The sequence below is a fragment of the Branchiostoma belcheri genome, unplaced genomic scaffold, assembly GCF_001625305.1.
Source record: "Branchiostoma belcheri isolate BF01 breed outbred unplaced genomic scaffold, Haploidv18h27 scaffold178, whole genome shotgun sequence".
Lineage (NCBI taxonomy): Eukaryota > Metazoa > Chordata > Leptocardii > Amphioxiformes > Branchiostomatidae > Branchiostoma > Branchiostoma belcheri.
The window spans coordinates 24,865-35,761 of NW_017803246.1; the positions used below are offsets into that span (position 1 = coordinate 24,865).

The 10,897-nt window shown below is 45.6% G+C and overlaps 1 pseudogene; it reads left to right on the forward strand.

Moving 5' to 3' along the window:
* The first annotated feature begins 2,155 nt into the window (after positions 1–2,155).
* LOC109467207 overlaps positions 2,156–10,897 on the forward strand; it is an 11,507-nt pseudogene continuing 2,765 nt past the window's right edge.

Genomic DNA, 10,897 nt, shown 5'->3' on the forward strand with positions numbered 1-10,897 from the left:
GCAGAGGGGAGGGGTGACAGCAAGGGCTCCAGGAGGTTAGTAGATTGTTTGTTGTCAGTTTTTACTCCAACTTCAGGGCTGGAAATATTGGGTCCATGTGCACCTTAGTGCACACAAAATTGGAGCTGTGCACCCAATTCTTTTCTGTGGGTGCACTGGTGCACCCAAATATTTTTGTTCATATTAAATGTATACAGTAATACTGGATATTCTTGGCATCTAAGTGTCAGAAAATCTTTGTTGTAGTACTTGTTTAGGATTTTGAAGTTAGCTCCCATTTCAGATTCAAGCTTAGAAGAGGAGAAGTAAGATCTGTAATTAGGTTTTGTTTTATATGGTACACCCAGAAATTTTCTGTGCACCTATATTTTTAGGTTGCAGGTTGCTTAATTTTTCTTCTGCAATATTGAAAATGTTTCTTCAAAATGCAGAGAGTAGGTGGGTATTTCTAAGACAACGTATTACATGTATTTCGCAGCTCCCCCGACGTCCCAGCTGGAGGCCCTGTCCCTTGGTGAGAAGGGAGCGGGCGCGGCGCCTGCAGCCCAGCCGTTTGGACGGCGCCGGAGGGGCGATGTCGTCATCGAAGAGCCGCACACTCGACCGGCTCACATCCAGGACAAGAAAGGTGCGTTTTCATGACAGTTTTCTAGGCTATGATTTGATTTGTTTTATTGAGATTGCAACAGTGCAATACACGCAGAACAGAGGCAGCTGTTGCTGGTGTTGTGGCCCACACATAGAAACAGATACTGTACAGACAATACTCATTTTCACTTGAGTTTAGTGAGAAAAGTCATGTAAAGTGCCTTTCCCAAGGGCCCAAGATCGGAGGCAAGTCAGGACTTGAACCCGGGACCTCTTGATTCCGAGTCACGCACGCTGCCGTTGCGCCACATGACCCCATAGGCTATAAGTTCTATGTTTTTTTGCTTGTGTCCATGTAAGTTGTCCTGTTTATTCTGTTACAGTGATGGAAACATCTTTCTGACACATTTTGTCTGAAACTGACCTCTTTGGACAAAGTGAAACTTGCATGAGGACACTTATTTTCAATGCCAATGTTGGAAAACTGATTGTACAACGTTACATCACTCAGGTGTCAGATCATGGAGCTAGGAAAGGTCGATCAGCTCTAAAAATTTATGTCCCTTGCAGGGGTCCACACAAAAAAGGCCCTATATAAACAACCAACTACTCAACCTTTTTTCCTCCCCCAGGTTCCACAGGCCACCCGGTCCCTCTTGTGACGAACTTCTTCCGTGTGAGTTCAACCCCCTCCTGGGCGCTTTACCAGTACAACATGAGCTTCGCGCCCGAGATTCGAACCCACAACCCTCAATATCTGTGTTTTTTTTCCTCCCACAGGCTCCACAGGCCACCCAGTACCTCTTGTGACCAACTTCTTCCGTGTGAGCTCGGCCCCATCCTGGGCGCTTTACCAGTACAACGCGAGCTTCATGCCCGAGATTCGAACCCAGAACCCTCAAATCCAATGCCAACAACATTTTTTTCTCCTCCGGGTTCCATGGGCCACCCTGTCCCTGGTGACCAGCTTTTCCCTTCTTAGATTTGTAGTAACTAGCAACAAAACATATGTTCAGTGCTATCCTAAGTGCACAGCACTGGAGGCTGCCAGAGATTTGAACCCATAACCCTCAATATCTGTGTTTTTTCCTCCCCCAGGTTCCACAGGCCACCCTGTGCCTCTTGTGACCAACTTTTTCCGTGTGAGTTCGACCCCCTCTTGGGCCCTGTATCAGTACAACGTGAGCTTTGCGCTGGAGATTCGAACCCAGAACCCTCAATATCTGTGTGTTTTTTCCTCCCACAGGCTCCACAGGCCACCCCGTCCCGCTGGTCACCAACTTCTTCCGTGTGAGTTCGACCCCATTCTGGGCCCTGTACCAGTACCCTCAATATCTGTGTTTTTTCCTCCCCCAGGTTCCACAGGCCACCCTGTGCCTCTTGTGACCAACTTTTTCCGTGTGAGTTCGACCCCGTCCTGGGCCCTGTACCAGTACAACGTGAGCTTCGCGCCCGAGATTCGAACCCACAACCCTCAATATCTGTGTTTATTCCTTCCACAGGCTCCACAGGCCACCCAGTGCCTCTTGTGACCAACTTTTTCCGTGTGAGTTCTACTCCATCCTGGGCACTCTACCAGTACAACGTGAGCTTTGCGCCGGAGATTGACTACCGCGGCGTGCGGTTCTCCATGGTGAAGGAACACATCGAGCTGATCGGAGAAACCTACGCCTTCGACGGGATGATCCTGTTCCTGCCCAAACGTCTACAGGAGAGGGTCGGTTCTCTTTTTTTATTCTTCTTTGTCAGTTTGCATGTCCAACTTCATGAGGTTAAAGACTTGTGACGCGGGGTGGGGGGGGGGGCACTTGGTTTTTAAAATTTGTTGGTGATGCAATATATAATAATAACTGTTCTTGGCTGTAAATTAGCAGTAGACAAACTCTAAACTACAATTGACAGATACTTTATACTAACACAAAGATTCAGGTGTGGGTAGGGCAGGAGCAAGTATACCATGGTTGGTTTGCTGTTTCTTGGTTATCAAGGCTCAAAATCCAGAAATCATCACCTGTTTCAGACACCTGATTGATTGATTCCTTCCAACTTTACTCCGATGCCCTTTAGGCCAATAGGCTAATTTTCCAGGGCTCATTCAGAAATAAAAACACATGTACGACAGACTGAATTATTGAATTATTGATTGCTTGACTGACTGATTGATTGATGTATTGACATTTCCAGGAGACCGTTCTGTTCTCCAAGCGGCGTAACGACGGGGCGGACATCAAGATCACGATCACGCTGACGAACGAGCTGCCGCCGACCTCGCCGACCTGCATCCAGCTCTACAACATCCTGTTCCGCAAGGCCCTGCATGAGATCGGCATGCAGCAGATTGGCCGCAACAACTACAACCCCGACATGGCAGCCTATGTGCCGCAGCACAAGTAAGGCTTTAGTTACAACCCTGACATGGCCGCTTACGTGTCGCAGCACAAGTAAGGCTTTAGTTACAACCCCGACATGGCCGCTTACGTGCCGCAGCACAAGTAAGGCTTCACTTACACACGTCACAACCCCGCATACATAAGTAAGGCTTTAGTTACAACCCCGACGTGGCGGCTTACGTGCCGCAGCACAAGTAAGGCTTTAGTTACAACCCCGACATGGCCGCTTACGTGCCGCAGCACAAGTAAGGCTTTAGTTACAACCCCGACATGGCCACTTACGTGCCACAGCACAAGTAAGGCTTTATTTACCCACATGTAACCCCGCATACGTGCCACAGCAGTTATATAATATTATAAACTTTCATTCATTCGTTCAACCCTTCATTCAGTAAGGTTTCACTAACAACCCGGACATGGCCACTTATGTGCCGCAGCACAAGTAAGTCTTCAAACCAGGGCTCAAAGTACTGTTTTCTGCATACCTGCACTACACATACCTGCATACCTGCAACTTACCTGCGCTTGACCAACTTTAGCCCCACTGCTTGAAAAGTACATCTGATAAAGTATGCATCAAACTACAAACAGTCAAGAAAACATATTCATTCTTTACTTCGGTGGCGCATCAGTACAGGTTAATGGCAGGACAAATGCCATTCCGGCTAAAAAATCACAACTGTTCGTGTCTGAACCCATGTGACCCGGCAGCTGGTTCCATCCTCTTATTGTGAATGGTAAAAGATAAATTGGACACAATTTTTGTGTGCAAGAAATAATCTGGGGGCTATTTTTCCTTCTCTCCCCCCAGACTGGAGGTGTGGCCTGGTTTCGTGACCTCCATCCTTCAGTACGAGGCTAACGTGATGTTGATGGCTGACGTCTCCCATAAGATCCTCCGTACCGACACCGTACTGGACTTCCTGTACGATCTGTACAACAAGACGCAGCACAGCTTCCACGAGAACGCCACCAAGAAGCTCGTGGGAGAGATCGTGCTGACTAGGTTGGTTACTTTCTTTGTTTTGCAATGCAGCTTAGCTAATTCTCCAAAAAGTAGAAATATGTCACATACATAAACATGTCATGTGCATAAACTTTTTGCAATCCTTTGCTTTTCTAATACTATATGTAAACCTAAGGGCAATACAATTACAGTATAACATACAACTTTACCTCTATGACCTTTAATAAGACTACAGCTATCATAGCAAACCAGAAACTAAGAACTGAGACATAAAGTCAGAGGATGTTCGAAAATTGCAGGTATAGGTCCAGTCCTGTACCTTACATTTGTTTAGGTAGACAGCTCCGATTTCAAGTCCTCACAATGAAATGCCTTTGATTTTCCTCCCAGGTACAACAACAAGACGTACCGCATAGACGACATCGACTGGGAGCAGAACCCGCAGAACAAGTTTAAGATGTTTGACGGGACTGAGATGTCTTACGTGGAGTACTACGCCAAGCAGTACAACAAGACTGTCCGAGACATGGACCAACCTCTGCTGGTCAGCCGGCCAAAGAAGAAGGTAAACAGAGTAAAACTATTCACAGGAAATGTAAAAGAAAGTTCTTATTTAACAACTAGTGGGCTTCCACATGCATGTTTCTGGTGTCACCTTCTTTAGGGCTGGTTCAATGAATGGTTCTGATTCGTACAGCGACTTCTGTAACATTGGTACTCATTGTACTCAGAAGAAGGTGACACACACACACACAGTCACCAAAGCATCACCCACTGGTTGTTGAATTAAGACCCTTTTTATACAGTCTTTTGCCAACCTGATTAAATTATTCAGATAGTTATAGGATAGAATCGGAATCAAGCTAGAATAAGAAGGAGAAGACCATTGAGGCAATAGATTTAGTCATCTCTGATTCCCAATCTTCTTTGTTTATTTATAGTTTGTTGTTGTTGTTTCCAGGTGCAAAAGGGAGGGAAGCCCATGGAGGGTCCGCTCTACCTCCTGCCTGAACTCTGCACTCTTACAGGTCGGGTAGAAATCATTCACTTTACTTAACCCTAACTCTGCTCTCTGACCATCATCACATCACATTTGTGTGCTGGTTTGGATTCGAACCCATGACCAGAAGTTTCAGAAGTTTGAATGCAGACCATAAATTTGTGTATGCCTACTGTTTTGGAAAGGAACAGAACCCCCAACTTGAAGTAGAACGAGCCTAGCTTGTTGGCTGGGAGTCAAACCTCTGACTGAAATGTATTTATCGAACCACCTGACCACAATGTTGTGTATGGGCCTGGGATTGGAACCCGCGACCTCGTGTTCCAGAAGTGTGGATGCTGACCGTTAATGTTGTGTTTGTGTTCAGGGCTGGGATTAGAACCCATGCACCGTTGTTCCATGAGTGTGTATGCTGACAGTTCATGTTGTGTTTGTCTTTAGGCTGGGATTAGAACCCATGACCTCGTGTCTAAGAAGCATAGATATTGACCATTCATGTTGTGTTTGTGTTTACGTCTGGGATTAGAACCCATGTCCTCGTGCTCCAGAAGTGTGACTGGTGACTGTTAATGTTGTGTTTGTGTTTGGGATTAGAACCCATGACCTCATGTTCCAAAGAAGTAAGTGCAGATACTGATATTCATGTTCATGTTTAGGTCTGGGCTTCGAACCCATGTCCTCGTGATCCAGAAGTGTGACTGGTGACTGTTAATGTTGTGTTTGTGTTCAGGCCTGGGATTAGGACCCATGACCCCTTGTTCCAGACGTGTGGATGCTGACAGTTACTGTTATTGTGTTTGGGTCTGGGATTAGAACCCATGTCCTCTTGTCCCAGAAGCATAGATACTGACCGTTCAAATGTTGTGTTTGTGTTCAGGCTTGACGGATGAGGTTCGTGCAGACTTCCACGTGATGAAGGACATTGCCATCCACACCCGCATCACTCCCGACAAGCGAAACGAAACTCTGCAAACCTTCATCAACACTCTCAACAGGTGGGTGCCATTTGCAGGGCTCGAAAACTCATTTTGGGGAACAGGTACACTGGTTGTGCAATCAATAGGTTGTGCTTATAAACCTGCATTTCCCCTCTGGTCTCTCAGTCACTGACGAAAGCTAGTGGATACTAGCTGAAACGTCTGATGTTTTCAAAATCATATCCAGTTGCTTGAGTAACTGCTTTTTGGCGTATCGTATTACCTGGATATCTAACCTTCATCGACGTAGGTACACTGGTTGCTTAGTGAAAAGGCCATAGCACACCCCTATACTCTAAGGTAGTCACTCCTGACAAGCGCAGTGAAACTCTGCAAACCTTCATCAACGCACTCAACAGGTGGGGACCAGTCCAGGTCACAAAACAAAGAAATAATTCAGGAGAGCAGAAAAATTCCAGTAGTATATGTTCCCTTAGAAGTTATTATAGAAGTCCAGAACCATTCCAGGTCACAAAACATGGAAATAATCCATCATAAAAGTTCATCTGTTTTGTTAGTTACATGTTTAGAGTTAAAACTTAAGATCCAACACAAAAAATCTCTCACCTAGAGCTTTCGACTAGTTACTCTAGATCTGGTCTTCCTGAGTAGACTGACCCAGTGAGGCTTGTCATGTGGCTTCTTGGAAATAATCCAGAAAAATTCCACTAGTATATTTTCCCTTAGAAGAGAGTACAGTTAGGGAGTCTAACTGCACTGGTAACAGGGATAGGCAACATATTTGCAGGACTCAAAAAATTAATTATTGCTAATACATGTAGGTGCACTTTTGGCTAGCAAACAGACCAGGGCACACCCCTATACTCCTAAGGTAGCCTGTCTGCTGTTAAAGAAGATAAAGAAGAAGACTGAATTCAGCTGCAGGGCACTTTTAAGACTGCAGATACAGAACACAGTGTGAGAGTGGGTCCTTCTGCTCTGCATTCATGTTGGTTACAGGGTTAGGCAGCATGGAAGAGGGTAGAATATTTCCTCTCTTTCTTTCTTAAACCTTTTTTTTCTTGAACCTTTCTTAAATCTTTCTGTCTTTCTGTCACTTCATGACATGGTAGCCAGACAGCAACAAGGCTGTTAGCGGCTACCACTGACACATACAACTGTAATAATACAAGCTATTAAAACTATACTGTTCTTTCCCTTCCCATCAGGAATGAGAAGGTACAGAAGGACATGAAGGGCTGGGGCCTGTCGTATGACAAGACACTGCTGAAGTTGGAGGGGCGAGTCATGCCGCCGGAGAAGATCTGGCAGCGAAGTGGATCTGTGAGTACATCTCTACTTCATACTTCTATAAAATACTAGTTAAAACCTCCTGTATAGTGCTACATACTAGCTATAGTACATAGGCTGGCAGGAAATGCTGGAAATGAGACAAAACTCGGCACAACCTTTTTTTGCTGTGTCATTTTCAATGCAACTACAAGCCAAATTTCAAAATTCTAAAAAACAACATTTTTCTTTATACACTTTATACACAAAAACGACACAAAACTTGACATGATTTTTTTTTCTGTGTCGTTTTCTATACAACAACAAGCCACAGGATGGAGAGCATGAAAAGGAGACAGAAGTTGACAGAGAAACATAACAACTAAACCAAAAAAAACAACCCTAGGACACAGACCACAACTGAAATGACAAAAATGTGACCTGATTTTTTTTCTGTGCCATTTTCAGTACAACTACAAGCCCCAGGATGCGGACTGGGGTAAGGAGATGCGAGGTCAGCAGCTGATCTCGTGTGTCCCCATGCAGAACTGGCTCTTCATCTTCCCAGCAAGGAACTCTCCTCAGGCACAGGATTTCCTACAGGCTCTGGTCAGGGTGGGGCCTCCCATGGGGATGAACATCAACAAACCCATCATGTAAGGTCTACTCGTGTGTGTCTGTGTGTCCGTGTGTGTGTTTGTGTCTGTGTGGATGTGTGTGTCCGTGTGTGTGTGTTTATGTGTGTGCCTATGTTCATGTCTGAGTGTGTGTTGTTTGTCTGTGTTGTGTGTGTGTGTGTCTGTGTGTACCTGTGAGTTTGTGTGCATCTGTTAGCTTCTGTTTGCACTGCAGTTCTCATTATAATTTCATGAACATTGCATGCAATAAAAATGCAAATGCAGCAATGTATCCCAAAAAGATGCTTCATGTATTGATGTATGCAAACTTTATTGTTGCCCCTGTACAGGTGTGAGATCCCGGATGATCGTACGGACAACTACCTCCGCACCATGAGGGAACAGATGAACGACAAAACACAGATGGTGAGCTTATTTGAAATTCTCCATTAATTGTGGTCCTCACAACACAAAAACAAGACAGCAAAAACATAGTGCAATATACACAACAGTGTATGTGAATAAAACATTAAAAGCTTACACCTGCAACAAGTTTGGTTTCTTCTTAAGGAAATACAGCCAAGTAGTGTTCTACGGTGGTCTTTTGAGTTGCTCGATTGTAGAGGCCTTTACTCTGTGATCTAGGCCCCCTTTGCTGTGATCTGGGCCCCTGTGCTGTGAATTGGACACACTGCGCCCAAATATACCGAAAGCAAAAGATTGTGTAAAAACAGGCCAGAGGTCTTAAACCCCTTTTTTTGCCATAGCTGGTATGCTTGCTATCAGCACTCAAGAGACAGTGAGAGATTTTGTAACACAGGCTAGCAATCTTCAAACTTTTGTGTTTTCTGTAGGTTATGTGCCAGCTATCAAACCCCCTGACAGAGAGATTATGTAACACACACTAGTGATCTTCAAACTCTTAATTTTTCCGTAGGTGGTGTGCCTGCTGTCCTCCCAGCGTAAGGACAGGTATGACGCTATCAAGAAGTTCTGCTGCGTGGACCACCCCGTGCCGAGCCAGGTGATCGTGAGCCGCACGCTGAACAAGAAGCAGATGCTGATGTCTGTGGCCACCAAGATCGCCCTGCAGCTGAACTGCAAACTGGGAGGGGAGCTTTGGGCTGTGGAGATCCCGGTGGGTTTGGGGTATCAATGCAGCAAATATGCACTGATTCAAGAGGGGATACCTTTACCTTTCAAAAAATTTTGATGCACAACATTATACAGATGAGGTTGAATGTTGTTTGCAAACCATTCTGACCTATTTTGGGTTTGCGGTATTGTCCCAGCAATTAGGCACTAGTTTGCCAAATGTCTAAGTCACCCAACTGGTGCAATAGCTCAATTGGTAGAGTGCTCGCTTTGTAATGGAGAGGTCGTGAGTTCAAACCCCGGCCGGGTCATACCAAAGAACTTCTTTCTCTGCTTAGCACTCAGCACATATGAGAAAAAGTGTGGGGAGGTCAAACACACAGCACTACCAGCGGACCAGCCCCCTGCTGTAGTGCATTGCACTACTGTGTGTCGCCCAAGGGCTACAGAAATGGATATGGGCACCACCCTACGCTCTGCATAAGATAAGCATGGGAGACCTTTCGTTTTCTAAGTCACCTGGTGACTGTATACTAGATAGAGAGGTAAAGTGTGTGATTTCTGGTTAGACATTGTGTCCTTTGAAAAGGTACTTAACACTACTTTCAGTCTGTCTGAGGGATAAGACATTAGAGTACACATCTAAACAAGAGGTACAGGTTTGAGTGTATTTCCTCCTATTTTTCCCTTCCCACAGCTGAAGAGCATGATGGTTGTCGGCATCGACTGTTACCACGACTCGGCCACCAAGGGACAGTCCATCGGCGGAGTCATCGCCTCCATGAACAACTCTCTGACCCGCTGGTACTCGCGCTGTACCTTCCAACACTCCGGACAGGAGCTGATCGACGGACTGAAGGTCTGCCTGCAAGGTGAGTGGAACTGGGAGTCGTGGGTTCGAAGCCCAGTCTGTACTTAAAACTGTTTTGCTTGGGAGGTTCATGGTTTGTCCAAGCCGCTACTAGCATTTGTCTGATGAAGGTTGGGAATGATGGGCATGGTTTTGATTTTGTTGGGAACTTGGGCAGGGATTGGAGTTGTGAAGGAGGTCGTGGGTTCAAAGCCTGGTCTGTAAGGTAACCATCTCATGAACAACTCCCTCACCCGCTGGTACTCCCGCTGCACCTTCCAGCACTCCGGACAGGAGCTCATCGATGGACTGAAGGTCTGCCTGCAGGGTGAGTGGAACTGGGAGTCACGGGTTCGAATCCCAGTCTGTACTTAGGTTTTTAGCTGTGTTTTATTTTGCTTGCCAAGAAAGCTTGCTTTTTGATCAAGCCCTGGTTTGTTTTTTTTTTTTGTTTTCACACACTTGATAGGTTGCTTGGTTGAAGCCATTATAGTTAACTCTCATCTGTGTGTGCTGATTCCCAGAGAAATTTTTCTAGGCTGCCTTTTGCACAGATAGAAGTGGCACAGGAGTCCTGGGTTTGAAGCCCATTCTAGTTGTGCTTGGAAGATTTGTGGATCAAGTAGATCATCTTTGAGGTTGGGAACAATGGTCATGGGTTCCATTCCCAGATGTTTTTAGACACAAGGATAGGATTGAAACAGGAAGGCATATATTTTTGTGCTCTCTTGATTCCAAGTATGTCCATTTTAGTTACTGTCCCTGTAGTGAAACATGATCTTCCCTTCCCTTCCTTACAGCCGCGCTGAAGAAGTTCTACGAGTTGAACTCTAACCTGCCGGACCGCGTGATCTTCTACCGTGACGGGGTTGGTGACGGACAGCTGGGCGCCGTCGTGGAACACGAGATTCCGCAGGTCCTCGACACCTTCAAGAACCTCGGCGCTGACTACAAGTGAGTCGCCAACCTTTTCTTTTTATTTATTTATTTATTTGTGACACCAAAAAGAAAACCTTACAGCAGGGATAAAAGTCCCAGAATTGCAGAAAGTTTGCGTACTGGTGTGCAAAATACCTGGTTGCCCAGTTGCCCCAGGCAACCAAATTTTACTTGGGGCAACCTATTTTTGAACCTAGGTAGCCCAGTGTGCTACCTGAATTTTAAGAATGCCCCCCCCCCCCAA